General features: G+C 37.5%; 2 long non-coding RNA genes across 2 annotated transcripts; both read left to right on the forward strand.

The window, feature by feature from the left end:
* The first annotated feature begins 7,482 nt into the window (after nucleotides 1-7,482).
* Nucleotides 7,483-8,976, forward strand: LOC103928057. The gene is made up of 3 exons (XR_007254903.1): nucleotides 7,483-7,831; nucleotides 8,127-8,219; nucleotides 8,330-8,976. It is a non-coding gene; the product is annotated as an uncharacterized LOC103928057 (long non-coding RNA).
* Nucleotides 8,977-14,604: 5,628 nt separating this feature from the next.
* On the forward strand, nucleotides 14,605-15,945 carry LOC125472921. The gene is made up of 3 exons (XR_007254894.1): nucleotides 14,605-15,108; nucleotides 15,246-15,318; nucleotides 15,490-15,945. It is a non-coding gene; the product is annotated as an uncharacterized LOC125472921 (long non-coding RNA).
* The last annotated feature ends 222 nt before the right edge of the window (nucleotides 15,946-16,167 follow it).

Genomic DNA, 16,167 nt, shown 5'->3' on the forward strand with positions numbered 1-16,167 from the left:
AACAATACATGGATAATACAATCGAGGTAGGCGCGTAAGGACTTTTATTAAAATGGCAATGAGAACTTGTTAAGAAAACTTTTCAAAATAAAATTGACCCATGTCATGTAAATAAAGAGCTACAAGAAATATTAAAAGTCAGCCTCCCATTTCTGTGGGACTGATAACCAACAGATTCTCGAGACGTCTACGGATTTTTAATGCTTATTTATGGACAGTCAAACTTTAAATAACTAGCCAAAAATTCAGAAAGAAAGAAAAGTAAAATAAATGCGCAATACAAAAATTATTTCCATACTAAAACTCAAACTCGAGTATACTGTTCATAAACAGTAAAATGGCAAAAAAGCTCTCGATTTGAAAATAGTGAAAACCTCATAAAACAAACTGATTTTCTCAACCGAAGATTATGATATATGTTTCTAAGCGGTTTGCCATTGGAAAGTAAAAAACAAACTGAGCAATTATAAGATTTGACCAAGTAAATGGTTTCGCATTTGATTATTTGGGATAATTACATGTGTGAGGATTATTAAATGATATATTTGATAATTTTAAGGTAGGAGCCTTTGCATTAGAAGACAACCTGTACTCAACTTCTTAAATCTGCTCTTAGTTGATGCTTTGTCTCCGTCTTTTTTGCCTACTTTAAAATGCTTTCTTCTTATTTCTAACTTTTAATTAATTTATTTATTTTTGTTTCATTAATTTGAGTTTCACAGAATAGCTTCAATTGAGTTAGGTTTTGTTCAATTTAATCTCGATAGTTTCATTCCAATTCAATGATTTTGTGTAACGCTGAGTTTTCTGTTGGAGAATAAATTTTCTCCATAGTTCATTCAATTTTGTTTTATTTTCTAATTTGGATTTTGAAATTGAGACTCCTAGCTTTGCCCTCATCAAGAAAATTTTATTGATTCCAATTGACAAATGTTGCCAGGATGGGAAATGGATCACCAATTTGAAATCAGCTCTTCAGGTATGCATTCATTCCAGATTTAAAACATCACTTCTGTTTAGTACGTTTTTTATCATAACATCGTCATACGGTGTTACTATCCGTCCTTTTGGTTGTTAAAATCTGTTTTTTTTTTTTTTTTTAAGTTGTACATACAACTCTTAACATAGAATTAGTAAAATACAGGTGCATAATGAATGACTAATCAATGAAGGAGAAGCTTTTAATTTTTTTGGGTTCAATTTTAAATGGGTTGTTATCAACCATTGAATTGCTCTTGGAGTTTTCATTTGATAAAAGAGATGGGAGGTTCTTTTGGGTGAAACTTTTGATCGGTGAGATTTTTAGTTAGGTTGTGGGTTTTTGCAAATTTCTTCCGTGTTTATGCATGCATTTTTTGTTATTAAATTTGAAAGAAAATAGCATTACAGGGTGTTGAGGGTTTGTTGGTGGGGGAAGGCAGCAGCGTTAAGATTTTGTAGGTGAGATATTAGGGTGAAAGAAAAAGGGGATAAAGAGCATTGAGGACACATTTGGGATTAGGGGTAGCAAAACAGGGGAAAGGAATATGACAGAGGAATGGACTCTTAATTTTTTCTTAACTAGTTTGGGATTTTGCTTGCCTTTGGGGTCATCGTTGGCGTCAAGCCATTTGGTGTCAAGCGGTGTCTGTTTTTTCGTAACTTTTATTACTAATTTTTATGTCGTTTGCGATTGGGTCCTTGTAAAAACTGTATTTAGCCAGAATAATACTTTCATTGATAGAAGGTTCAATATATACAATCCCTTTCCTTGTACAACAAGAAGACCTAGAAACTAGGAATACGATAACAGAAAGTATCAATTACAAGTCAATTAAATAAAACATTCCTATCTAGTTACAATGACTTTCTAACACTCCCCCTCAAGTTGGAGAGTGGATGTCAAGAACTCCCAACTTGCCCAACATGGATGAAAATTTTTCTTTGCCTAAGGCCTTTGTAAATATGTCGGCCAATTGTTGAGAAGAACTGACATATCGAGTAGCTATAGAGCCGTCTAAAATCTTGTCCCGAACGAAATGGCAATCCATCTCTATGTGGCGTGTTCTCTCATGAAAGACAGGATTAGCAGCAATATGCAATGCTGCCTGGTTATCACAAGACATAATGGCAGGTCCTGAAATGGGTACATGCAAATCTGTTAACAAATACCGTAACCAAATGAGCTCGCAACATGTTCCAGCCATAGCCCTATATTCGGCTTCAGCACTAGAGAGTGAGACCGTTTTCTGCCTCTTAGTCCTCCACGAAATCAACGAATTCCCCAAGAATATACAATACCCAGTTGTAGAACGTCGAGTTATCGAACAACCAGCCCAATCCGAATCACAAAAGGCTCTCAAAGTTAACTTATTATCTGACTGAAAGTATAAGCCCTGACCTGGTGCAGACTTCAAATACCGCACAATTCGAAGTGCTGCATCCATATGTGATTGACGCGGTTGATGCATAAAACGGCTGAGTACATGCACGGAGTATGTGATGTCTGGTCTAGTAACGGTAAGATAAATCAATCGTCCAACCAATCTTCGATACAAAGATGGGTCTTTGAGCAATTCACCTTTATCTGAAAGTTTGTTTTCCTCCATTGGAAATCCTACTGGTTTTGCACCCAAAAGGGCGCAATCCTTGATTATTTCAAGGGCATATTTTCTTTGTGAAATACATAGTCCTTTTTTTGAACGAGAAACTTCAATACCCAGAAAATATTTCAGATTGCCAAGATCCTTAATACGAAAGCGAGTATGAAGAAACCGTTTGAGAGCATTAATGGTATCTAAATTGTTGCCCGTAATAATAATATCATCAACGTAAATCAACAAAGCTGTGAAGGAAGTACCGTTCTTTTGGGTGAAGAGAGAATAATCTGCTTTGGACTGAGTAAAGCCAGCGGCAAGGATAGCTTCTGTGAATTTTGCAAACCACTGTCGAGAGGCTTGCTTGAGACCATATAAGGACTTGTTGAGGCGGCATACAAGGTTCTCCCCCTGACGCCGAAGACCAGGAGGGGGGGACATGTAAATTTCTTCCTGAAGGTCGCCATGAAGAAAGGCATTATGAACATCAAATTGTTGAAGAGACCACCCTTGACCAGCGGCAAGAGCAAGTAGACAACGAACTGTGATCATTTTGGCGGTGGGAGAGAAGGTATCATGATAGTCAATCCCCTCGGCTTGAGTGAATCCTTTGGCCACTAAACGAGCTTTGTAACGCTCGATAGAACCATCAGCATTATGCTTGATTTTGTAGACCCACCGACAATCAATGGGACGCTTGCCGGGAGGAAGCGGAGTAAGAGTCCAGGTATTGTTGGAAGAAAGTGCCTCAAGTTCGGAATCCATAGCTGCGCGCCAATGAGGGTCTTGAAGAGCCTCTGCAAAAGAAGAAGGTTCTACACTTCGACTAATGTGAGCAACAAAAGAAAGATGCAATGGTGAATATCTGTGATAGGATATAGAATTACAAATGGGATAACGAGTACCTTTGGTGGAACCGGATGACGAAGGCGACGAAGATTGGAGTGGGGGCAGCATCACCTGCGAGCAAACGTAGTCACGGAGACGAACATTGGGCTCCCTGTGGCGTGTGGAAAATCGGGTGGGTTGAGTAGAAATAGGAAGGGCAGGGGTGGGGTCCGTGGGGGGGTCCGTGGGAGATTGTGAGGATGAGGCAGACGGTGGGGATGGGTCAAGGGATGGGTCAAGCGGTGTGGAAGTGTGGGGGACAATATCTAGTGGAGTAGTGGTGGAATGGTCAAGGGTGATGGGATCAAGGGGGACGGGTAAAGGTGTGGGATTGGGTAAATCGGATAAGGGAGGGGAGGGTGCAGCGGTGGTGGATGGATCGAAAGGAAATGTGTCTTCAAGAAAAATAACATCCCGATTGGTGAAAAGTTTATGTGTCTCAAGATCATAAAGCTTATAAGCCTTTTGACCGGGGGGATAACCAAGAAAAACACATCGATGAGCCCTCGGAGAGAACTTGGAGGAAGGATGGACAGACGTGGCATAGGCAAGACAACCGAAAACACGCATATGGGAATAAGAAGGTGGTTTGTGGTATAGTATCTCAAAGGGTGATTTTCGGGAGAGTAATGGTGTAGGGAGACGGTTTATGAGATAAGTGGCGGTGAGAATACACTCCCCCCAAAACTTAACTGGTAAATGAGACTGAAAACGCAAAGCTCGGGCAGTTTCTAGGATGTGGCGATGCTTGCGTTCTACAACACCATTTTGTTGTGGTGTGTAAACACAAGAGTGTTGATAAATGATCCCATTGTCAGAGAAGAAATCTCGCATGGAATAAAACTCACCCCCATTATCGACTCGAATTTGTTTGATTTTGGTGTGAAATTGAGTTTCAATGTAAGCAAAAAAAGTTTTGAGGGTAGGTTGTGTTTCATGCTTGTGTCGCATTAAGAAAACCCAGGTGAAACGAGAAAAATCATCAACAATAGTTAAGAAATAATGAGCACCAGTAAAGGAGGCAGTCTTATGAGGACCCCAAATGTCACAATGCAAAAGTTCAAAAAAACTAGAAGTTGAAATGGAGCTACGACTAAAAGGTTGGCGAGTTTGTTTCGCCAACGGACAAACATGACAACGATGACTTGAATCAAAAGGAAAATTTAAGGTTTTATTTGCTAAATATTGTAGACGCCCAAGAGACGGATGCCCCAGACGGCGGTGCCAAAGGTCAGCAGAAACGGTAATGAGGTGACAGGAGGGTTGGTTCTGCAGAGAGGAAGTAGAAGCCAACGCCACAAGGTAATAGAGATTGCCCCGTCGCTTACCAACACCAATCGTCACCTTCGAAATCAGGTCCTGTAAAATGCACCAAGAGGGAAAAAAAATCACTGAACAATGTAACCCATCTGTAATCTTTCCAACAGATAATAAATCAACTTGGAAAGAAGGCACGCATAGAACATCTTTCAATTGTAGTAAATCACTTAATTGAATATTGCCAATCGAAGTAATAGAAGCCTTCTCTCCGCTAGGCAGTGAGACAGGCGGCAAAGAGGTATTGTTAATTGAATTTGTCAATAAACTAGACGAGCAAGTGATGTGATCCGTTGCTCCGCTGTCGATGATCCATCGACCGGGAACAAGCGGAGACAAACCTGAGGATGGTGGAGAAGTGAGAGCGGCATGGGCTTGTGGTGCTTCATTCTCAGCTTGTGGTTTGTCATTCTTGGAAGTCAAGGCAGAAAAGATGTCTGCATATTGTTTCTCGGACAGGTTGGGCACGGCAGCTTGAAGATCCTTGATGGTGGGAGTAGAAGCAACGTGATGAGCAGAAGAACTTCCACGAGAGAAGCCGCTGCCACCACCATTTTGTTTGGAGTTGCGTGTCTTGTTGGGATTGTGACGGGGATGATCCGGTGGATAACCATTCTTCTGCCAACAAGTCTCAACGGTATGATACTTAGCGTCGCAGTAAGAGCAGTGAAGAGGAGGTCGACTGTTGCTGCTAGTCTGCGACTGTTGGTGCTGCTTCTTGTAAGGTTGCTGCTGATGGCGAACCGCCATGGCTGCTGGTTCAGTTAGACTGCGGGATCCAGTGCCTAACTCCCGTTGCTTTTCTTCTTGGATGATCGAGGAATACGCTTGTCGGTAGGAGGGAAGTGGATTCATTAATAGGATTTGTCCACGAATAGCACTGTAAGACTCATTCAATCCCATAAGGAACTGCATAAGTCTATTGGTTTCATGTTGTGCGCCACAAGTGCAGATTGTTGAAGAACTATATGATGCTAACTCATCCCAAAGACCCTTCAATTTCGTGTAATAAGCAGCCACAGATTGTTGGCCTTGGGTGAGAGAGGCAATCTCTCTTTGAAGCTGAAAAATTCGTGGAGCATTGCTTTGAGAAAATCTTTCCCGAAGATCTTCCCAAACTTCATAGGCTGTCTTCAAGTAAAGAATTGAATCTGAAATATCAGATTCAATGGAGTTGATGATCCATGCAAGTAGCATGTTATTGCACCTCTGCCATGCGGCGTAAGCATCGGGTTGCTTTGTTTCAGATGGCATGTTCACCTTGCCGTTAATAAAACCAATTTTGTTCTTGGCACCTAAAGAAATCTCCATAGCTCGGCACCAAGTGTTGTAGTTGTCCCCAGTCAATTTTTTGGAGACTAAAATCAAACCAGGATGATCTGAAGGATGAAGAAAATAAGGGTCGGCAAAACTCTCGCCGTCGCCCTTCTTGATAATGGTGTTGTCGCTGTCAGCCATGGAGAAGGAGGACAACGAACGATAAAAAAAAAGTTCTGGTGGTTTCGGCGGAGAAAAGAGCTAGGGTTTGGAACCTGCTCTGGATACCATGTAAAAACTGTATTTAGCCAGAATAATACTTTCATTGATAGAAGGTTCAATATATACAATCCCTTTCCTTGTACAACAAGAAGACCTAGAAACTAGGAATACGATAACAGAAAGTATCAATTACAAGTCAATTAAATAAAACATTCCTATCTAGTTACAATGACTTTCTAACAGTCCTGGGATGTCTGAATTTTATCGTTCATTGTCGGTTTTTTAATTTTTTTTTTGTCCTTGTTTGTTTATTTAATATTTTGTGTTTGTGCTGGGATGCCGGTTTGCAAGTTCTCTTTCCATTGGGACCGCTGCATTTTTAAAGTGTTGAGGGTGAGATTTAGATACCCAAAACACTTTTTTTTTTTTTTTTTTTTTTTTTCTCTTTTTCCCAAATATGCGCATTTGGTTCTCTTCGGTTTTAAATGTTTAAAATTAAATGGTTATTTGGATAAAATGGTTTATTAGTTTATCTTATGTGTTGTGACCAGGAATTCAATTGGATTGGGTAAAATGCTATATCAATTTACGTTATAGGGAATTTTGTGTATTATGGTCTGTGAGTTTTATTGCTCATCGTTTGTTCTTTTTTCTTTGTTTGCTGGTTTCTTTTGCAAGGGATCACTACGGTTTGGGCATCTTTTTGAGTTTTAAATTGATTGAGGGTAAGATTTAGATAACAAAATTCGAAAGGAGCCATTACTTTTCTTTTTGGAAACTAATTTAAAAGCTGTGCATAGATAGTTATCTATTGAAATGTCTTGATAAAGTAGATTTACCAAATTGGAAATATCAAAGTTGTCAAAAATCAGTGATGACAAAATGTTAAAGTGCTGAGAAAACAATGTTTGCATTAATTAAATGATAACATACCATTTTAAGAACCATGATTAATGCAACCCAATTGTAGTAATGATTCTTCCAACATAACTTATTTTGATGAAATTCTGATAGAATCAACGAAAATGACCACACCTGCACATTTTGATGAGTTCAAAGATTAATGGTCATAAATTTTTAGTTAAGGTATCATTGCTCTAATTGGAATAAAATTGTGGAACCATTGCTACAATTTTCTCTGATGAGTTAAGAGATTAATGGTTATGAATTTTTAGTTGAGTTATCATTGCTCTAATTGGAATAAAATTATGAAACTATTGATACAATTTTCTCTTAGTTTAATATACGTCATTTGAAGGGAATAAGCTTTTGAATTTTACATTATTCCTTTAAATAAAAATCACGTTGAATTTGTTTACCGATGTCGTTCTAAACATATGTGCAAGGACCAGTTGTATTTAAAACTTGCTAATGGCGCTTCTGGAGGCTAAGAAGGTTGCATCCCAGGATCAAAAGGAAGCAGAGAAGTGCAGTTCAGGGATGGAAACATGTGAAGAAGCAAGGGTGAAAGCTGAAGCAACATTAGAGGCACAGCGGAAACAGACTGCACGTGCTGCCTCTTCCGTTCTGATTTGAAGAAGATTTCTCAAGCGGCTATAATTTCATGGCAGGTTGGTTTAAAGCAATTCCAAAAGTTGGGATCGTTTGGGATATTTTTAGGCTTTTCTGATTCTTGAAAAAACCATGGTTAAGAGTGAATTCATTATATTTTAATTTTTATTGAATTCAGGTAACCATCTTCAGTTTTTTCGGTTTGATTTAAAGGAATTTTTTAGGCAGAAAAGCTAGGGCTTTCCTGTGAGTTCTTCGGGTTGTACATCTGGGTGGCTTTAATTTGTTTAAATTTGGGGCTTTTGTGATTTGGGACTTCTAAATGGTTTGAAATTTACGTTTTTCTAATTTCAGTTCCCACTCAGAAGTCTGTACTGCCTCATCATTAGAACTGTTTCCATCTGCTCTTCTTCTCGAAACAAGGTCGCAGATCCACAGGCCATAAAGGTATGTCATTTAATTATATATTGTATATGTATGTGTGTAAATGCTTTTTTCTCTGTTAATCTGTATTGGTTTTCTTCTGATTTAGTTAATGGAGTTTGTTTTTATTTCAGATAATTTGGTTCATGCTAAAGTTATTGAACGTACGATGGAACCAGTGATCTTTCAAAAAGGTTGGTTCTTCTATATTTTTATCCTTTTGGTCGCTTTGAATGGACTTCCTGTATTCTAACTGAAGCTAAATTGAATAGCTGTTTTTGTATACTGTATTTGCTTTGTTAAATTAGTTCTTTTTTGTTGAAAAATGTTATTTGGTCTTGCAGGTCAAAGTTTTTCAGCAAGAAAATTATCTGTCAAAATTAAATTTAGATATGAATACTTACATTTATTTAGCATTTTCAATTTGTTTTTAGTTTTTGTATTGTGGTTGTAAATTTCATTTAGTGCATTGTGGTCTTAATTTAATTGCGTGGTTAGTTTTAGGATTTCTTGAGTCGAATAACAACCTGGGTGATCAAAAGGAAAAGAACCATTTAGTCTCTGCTTGCAAGATGATTTCTTTTCATGCCTGTCCTCCCTCTACTTGAAATGTTTGTTTCAAATAGGGTTTGGTTTCAGGAGACGGTGGTTTTTCGGATTTTGAGTCTTTTTGTTTCCAGGCTGCGAAGCCCTGTGTGCTCAAGGTGAGCAATTTCAATTTCTAGGGTTATTGAATTAAGAGTTTTGTTTAGTTTTTCATTATTTTGGACTTGAGTTTGGTATTTTGTTTAGGTTTTATTATATTAATTATCATAAGCTTCTTTGAGATTACAAGATGTTATTGTTGGATTTTATCTGTTATTGTTATTTGATTTATTGAGTTAATTTGCTTCTGCTAATAATCCCTATTTGTCAGGGAACATGGTTAGTGTTTGACCTAATCTTTAGGAGAATCCCAATAGTCTAGGGTTGTTGGACGTGGGATATTTTGTTGCTTATTTTTCTGATTGCTTGTTTCCTGAATGGCTATTTATGCCGGTGTTTTGAGTCATTGAATAAGAAGAACATTCTCTCAGACTTTTGCACTCGTTACCTTTCAAAGTTCTAGTTCTTAACAGTTATTGGACACATTACTGCAATAGAACAAAAAGTGGCTGATTAGCAGGCTTGAAAACAAGTGTGAAATTACATTTCAAATATTAGGTAAAAGCATGTTAACAAATCATCTTCAAAAGTTGTAAATACAATATAATTATGATTAATGTTTCGTTTTTGGTACTTCCCTAATCCTGTGATTGAGTGCAGGGTATAGCTGAAACTGGAAAAGCTTATGTACACGACTTTCTTTATGTTAACGGCAGACCAGTTCTCATAGTGGATGCTTCTAAGCATCTTTCTGCTGTAAGTTTCATATTTTTCACCATGTCCAACTCCATACCAAATAATCTTAATATTCTTGAGGTGTTGCATACAAATTTTTATCAACAAAATAGTGTTAGTTTTTACGTCGTTTCGAAAATTAGTATCAATTTTTTGCTGCGCTTGCCTTAGATCAAGTTTTGTTTGGTACTTTGGTCACTGAACAAGAATGAGAAGCTCTGCGTATTTTTAATTGAGAAGGCGTTGGGTGCCCGCCCAGAAGGGAGCAGAGAAATACTAGGAATCTTCAATCTATGTTGGGTCCAGCAAAGGTAACAGGCATACAAAAGATTTTTTTTTCTACTTACATTGAAAATTATTTTGTAAGTAATGGATATGGACGTTCTTTTAGACATTCAAGCTGTGGGTTTTCAAACTCTACAAAACATTTTTTATTTTACTCGAATCAGTCTCCAAGGAGGAGAAAGAGGAGGATCGGAATGGAAAGCAAGGCACAACATCGAACAAGTAATCTTCCTTTTTGACATTTATTTTTATTTATTTAAACTTAACACCACTTAATAGAAAACTAAACTTTAATTAGACAAAGAGGAAGAGGAAGCATAGGAGTTTGTCACTACTCCAATGATTTGTCGGTAAAATCCTCAAACCCAATTCTCAATTTTCAGTTTTTATTTTTTATTTTTTATTTTTTATTTTGATTCTCACATCAATTAATTCCAGTAATGTTAGGGCTGAATTTTTTAGGTTAGTGATTTTTTCGCACATAACTTTTCTTTCTAATCATTTTGGGTGAAATAAATAGATATGGGTCTTCAATAAGTTATTTTTATAGTATCATAGTTTTATTTCACAATTAAATGACATCTTGCTGTTTTTGGTAGGTTTTACTGTGAGCTTATTCGCATTGCATATTTTGTTTACAAATGTTTGGTTTAATGTGGTGGTAATATATGCTATGATTACCACCATAGTCCAACTGATGGATTATTAATTTGGTAAATTATTTCAGATTTAGTCTCTGCTAGGGCTGGGCAAACGGGTCCTGGACCCGCGGTTAGGGGCGGGTCCAAGTGGATCGGGGTGGGTACGGGGCGGGTCCTATTTTTAAAAATCTGAAACGGGGCGGGGCGGGGCGGATCTATGTTATTTGCGGGGCGGGACGGGTCGTAATTACTGAGGAAACGGGTTCCCAACCCGAACCGTTTCCACCTTCCAAAATTTAAGATTTAATCTGATCCATTGATTAAAACCACGATCGCACTCAAGATCAAGAGTCTCTCAGATCAGACTCTCAGTCTCAGACAGTCAGACAGACCTTGACAGTTCCCTTCCCCCACTCCCCAAATCTCCTCTCCTCTCTACTCTCTCGTCTCAGAGTCAGACCTTGATCGCTCGCGCTCCCATCTTTTTCCATCGATTCTCCACTCCACCCCTACTGACTTGACTCGACTCGACTCCTTGAGACTCATAGTGAGTCAGTGACTGTCAACCTTAACTGTGTCTGTCGACATTACATCAATCCTCCCCAATCGCGAGTTTCAACCACCACCACACGGTCGACACCAACCTCGCCGTCGAGAACACTACCATCATCCTGCAAATTCCTAGGTAATTTATGAATTAGGGTTTCTGATTTGGGAATTTAGGGTTTTTGGGGCTATGATTGCATAAGCTTTTCGATTGATTATATGGACTGCTGCGATTTGATTACTAGCAGAAACTTGTTTATTGGTTTTGAATTTTATGGATCTGCTTATAGATTGTAGATTTTAAGTTGTTTGGTTAAATTTGCAGAAATTTAAGTTGTTTGTAGATTTTAAGTTGTTTGGTTAAATACTTTGGTATTTAAATTTGCAGAAAATTTTCAAATTGTTACAATTTTTGAACTAAAATTGGTAATTGAAGCTGCAATCTTAATGCATGTAAGTCAAAGCCGATAGTTAAGAACTTAAGAGTTAAGAGTATTTAATAGCTTCTTCTGGGTTTAAACTTTAAAGAGGTTGTTTTAGACATTTAATTTATGGGTTTTGTTTTAGACACTTCTGAATTCTGATTGCATTTTCAGATTTTCTTGCATTGTTGCATTTCCAAGAATATTATATGTATTTTCTTGATTGTTTGGGAATTGGTTTCAGATTCCAGAGCCACTTATTACTGAGAAAGTTTGGAAATTAGAAGATTTTGAATCATATCCTGCTTGCTTACTGGTGAGTTCTTGGTTTGGATGGTTATTTTTGTTTGATTTTCTTATTCTTGATTCATTCATCCTTTCATCTACTTTAACAAAAATTGAGAACTAAAACACGAAATGGTTATCAAACGTTCTCTAAGTAATCAAGGGTTTTAGAGGTTGATGGTTATGTGTTTGAAGTGTCATATGAAATGCAATTTGAGTGCACATTTCAATGCCTTGGTTGCACTATTCTCTCCTAACTTAGGTGCGTAATTTTCTGACTTTTCAGAGAGACAGAATCGTGTTGCTGTTGTGGTGAAGGCTACTGGGGAAAGCTCCGAGTCTTCAACATCTATTGTGAAATCTGTTCAGAATGTGGTAAGCTCTTTCCCTCTGCGCTTTCATGATTAAATTTTTATATTTATGATTTGTGCTCAGTACATAAAGAACTATAGAGGGTTTCACGTTATGCTTTGGCTAGCCTGAATCTGCAGGCAATATTTCCTTTCCTCTTTTGATTCCTCTAATGGTTTTCAATTGTGTGCAAAGTTTATGAATTCCCCCTTCAATAAATTTCAAAAAAGCGTGCATTTTTCTTAGCTATGAGAATGGGCTGTGATATGGATAACACACGATTTTGTTTTTTAGCCAACTTTTGGTCCTAAGAATTTGTCATTCTATGGAATGAAGAAATGCATGCAATATTTTCTTTCTTCTTCATTCGACAGATTGACAAGTTAATTTTGATCTTTTTTTTTTTTTTTTTTAATATCAGGCTTACTATTTCCTTACTCTCGCTTTGATTTGAAACAGTGGGATAATTCTGAAGATCGGCCAGCTCTTGTTGCTTTGGGGTTTGCAGCTGTAGTAGGTTTATGGGCATCAATGAATTTGATTACAGTAATTTTCTTATCTCTCTGTTCTTTTCAGTTCTTGAAAGGAATGAAAAGTGTTGTTGCAATAGTTGATACGAGCTTGTATGTACTAATACCAACTATCAACATCTGGTACTTTCTGTGGCATTCATATGTAGGGACCAAGTTACACTGTCAAAGCTTAAAACTTCTTAAATTTTTAGATTAATTAACATGCACAATATGGAGAACAACCAAAAAAAAAAAAAAAAAAAGGGACCCGCGGACCCGGCCCGAACTTACCCGTTTCAACCGGGCCAGGTAATGTCTGGTTCTAATATTAAAAAATGTAATCCCCGGCCCGGCCCGCCCCGTTCCCTTTGAACCTAGGTCTGGTCCGGTCCCTTCAAAATTGGGCCCCGGCCCGGCCCGTGCCCAGCCCTAGTCTCTGCAAATCTTATGAAGTCTAATATTAAATTGTGAAAGTTGGATTGTGGCTTAGTTGGTTCTACTTTCGCATTTCCTCTTCATTAAAATGTTTACTTACCTGCTTTTAAGCGTCCTTATTTATGTATCTATTTTTTAAAATGAATTTTAAAGATGTTATAGAAATTGGAAAGAGTAGCAGTTTGAGAACATAGTATGGGAACTTTGGGAAGGAATACTCGAAGGAAGACCGACAATGGGTTAGCGGTAACTCCTTTTTTAAATCATATTCTATTCTGTAATATTACACTATTGCGTCTGGAATGGCAACATTTATTTGGTGTCACCTAGAAAGTTTGTTGTATTATGTTTATGTTTTTTTAAGTTGGAGATTTTGTAGGTAGCCAGTTCGAGGAAATGCCCTCGGTTTCTAATTACCGAGCTAAAGTCCATGCTCTATCACCAAAGTAGAAATGATTGCTATTTTGTTCAAGTTTGTGTTAAATAAAAATGAATAGGGTTATAATTAGGACAGCATCTCTCACCACTTACATTTACTTTGCCACATTGTAGGGGTGGGCACTTGGAACCGAAAACCGATATCGAAACACGAACCAAATCGAACCGCACCTAACGGTTTGGTTTTGCGGTTTTGAAACCGAATCGCAACATAGAAAACAGTTTGGTTTTGGTTTTGGTTTTTGAAAACCGCACCGAAATCGAACCGCATCGCAAATATTAATAAATATTTAATTAAATGTCCATATTAGATTTCATGTTTTAATTGGTTGTTTGTTAAAATTTATACACTAGTATGGACTCAACCACACTAGAATATCATCATTCATCACTTTCTTTCGTTCATTAACTTGAAGGACATTTGTTATTTTATACCATCACACACACATATATGTACAAGGGTGGACTATTCTTGTTATCAAGAGTCGAACAATGATCTAATGAAGTCCACTCATTTGAAGCATGATATCACATATTCTAGTATGAAAGTTTCACTCACATTTAATGAATTCAAATTTATTCAACTTGTTTTATGATAAACATTGTAAAGGAGACCCTTTTGTTGCACAAACATGTTTTAACATCACAACTGCATGCAACATGCTAATTGTTTACATAACAAATGTCGTTTTCCTATTGCTATTGGGAAATGCTAATTAATATGTTAAATTGCAAATTGTACATTTTTTCTTAAAAACCAAATCAAAACCGTTTGAAACCGTACCGAATCAAACCAAATTGTTTTGTTTCATATCGGTTTTGGCTTCAAAACCGCACCAAACCGAACCGCAAAAAATTTTGGGTTTGGTTTCGGTTTCACTCAAAACCGCACCAAACCAAACTGTGCCCACCCCTACCACATTGATATTTTTGTATTTTATTATCTAATTATAAAAAGTTTACTTTTGTTGTATTTGTTCTATGGAGCGAATAAAGTTGCATAATTTTTCATACAGTTTTCCATCCCGTAGGGTACAATTTTTAGTTATAGATACTAAAACTCAGTTGAGTCTGGCACAGTTCATCAATAGTGACAGGACGGAAATGCCCTTGATTTCTTCTCTGCTTGCCGTGCTGTTTTCACTTTTCTATAGTCAAAAGTTGGTTTTGCCCATTTGATCCATGCGTTGATCATCGCTGGGTTCTCTCTTTCGACTGTGTTGCTTGCTTTACCTTTCATTTTCACTTTTCTGTTTCGCAACTCTCTCACAAATCTCTTATTCTATCGCGCTCGATCTCACCCTCCCTTGCTTTCCAACCGTGCGTTCTTTCTCTCACAACATACCCACAAAGGAGACCCTGGTTTTTGTTGTCCTAGGAATTTTATTTGCGGCTTCCATATTCAGAGGAAGAGTTGATCCTTGGAAACCCAGATTTCTCAACGTTTTGTCAAAACCCTCAAATTTGTTTCGACCGTTTTATCTCGATCACACAATCGTCGGCGCAAGACTTTGAGAATATTGGTCTTTATTTTCGTCTCCAACCCTGGAGTTCGGACTGGCTTTCCGAAAATTTTTTAGTCCAATTTGGGCACACCATGCCTTGAAATCACGACCAGGTACATCGTCTGGAAATTATATATAAGTTTTTATTTCGAATTTGTGTTGATTCGAACGAAATCTTAACAGCTTCGCTTTCAGGCCTGTTGAATCACTCACTCTCCTCTTTGTATGTGTGTTAATTTGCATTTTGCAGTAATTGAATTCTCAATTGGATTCTTTTGTTTCAGAGGCTCCCCAACTCATCTTTTAATACAATCGCCTACCTGGTCTTTGTCAAACACTACAATTAATTTCAATCTGTTATTAATCCTTTTGTTAAATTTAAATCAAGACTATAGATAAATATTTATATTTTATGTGCAAATACATATATGATACTGTCTATACAGTTTGTATACTGTTGGTAACAATATTGAGTGTTTTTTGTGTGTGTACAGAATGGACAGTGTGTTCATGAATACGAAACATGAGACGTGGTTTACTTCATATGGCAAAGACAGGTTAGTTTGATTGTAATTGCTTTTTTCGTTTGGTTGAATTCGAAGTTGGTCAGCTTGAGGTTAGTGACATGTCACATGTTTACCCTCACACATAGCTGCTATCCTCCTGGCTGATTTCACCTTATGAGCTCATCACCTTGATTATCCCTTAAAGTTTGGAAGACTTGATAATGTCAGAGAGTTTGTATCAGCTATTTTTCGATAAGTATTGCATGTCTTTTGGCGTTACAGTTAGTTACTAGGTATGACTCGACATTTCCTACTTACGCATTTGGGAGTGCCTTTTATGTGCTAAGTTGTTTGGCTGCAACGTACCAAAATGTGTCCTTAAAGAAGGATGAGAATCTTTGTTGATTATGATTCTCATTTGAAATAGCTCTTTACGACTTGCAAGCGATCTCTTTACCATTTATATTATGTGGATTGTCACTTTGATAAGAGAGTCCACCTGAAGTTAGGGGAGATAAGAACGTCAACGTTTTTGAAGAACTGCGCAAACTAAGTGTGGACTTTGCCCACTATGTCTCATCTTGACCTCCTATACCACACAAGTATGATTAGCAAGTGCAATGTATATTAGCTTTCAGAATGTTGCTCCCGACGTATTTCTTTGAT

The sequence above is a fragment of a genome, unplaced genomic scaffold (genome assembly GCF_019419815.1).
Source record: "Pyrus x bretschneideri cultivar Hongxiangsu unplaced genomic scaffold, Pyrus_bretschneideri_v1 Contig77, whole genome shotgun sequence".
Lineage (NCBI taxonomy): Eukaryota > Viridiplantae > Streptophyta > Magnoliopsida > Rosales > Rosaceae > Pyrus > Pyrus x bretschneideri.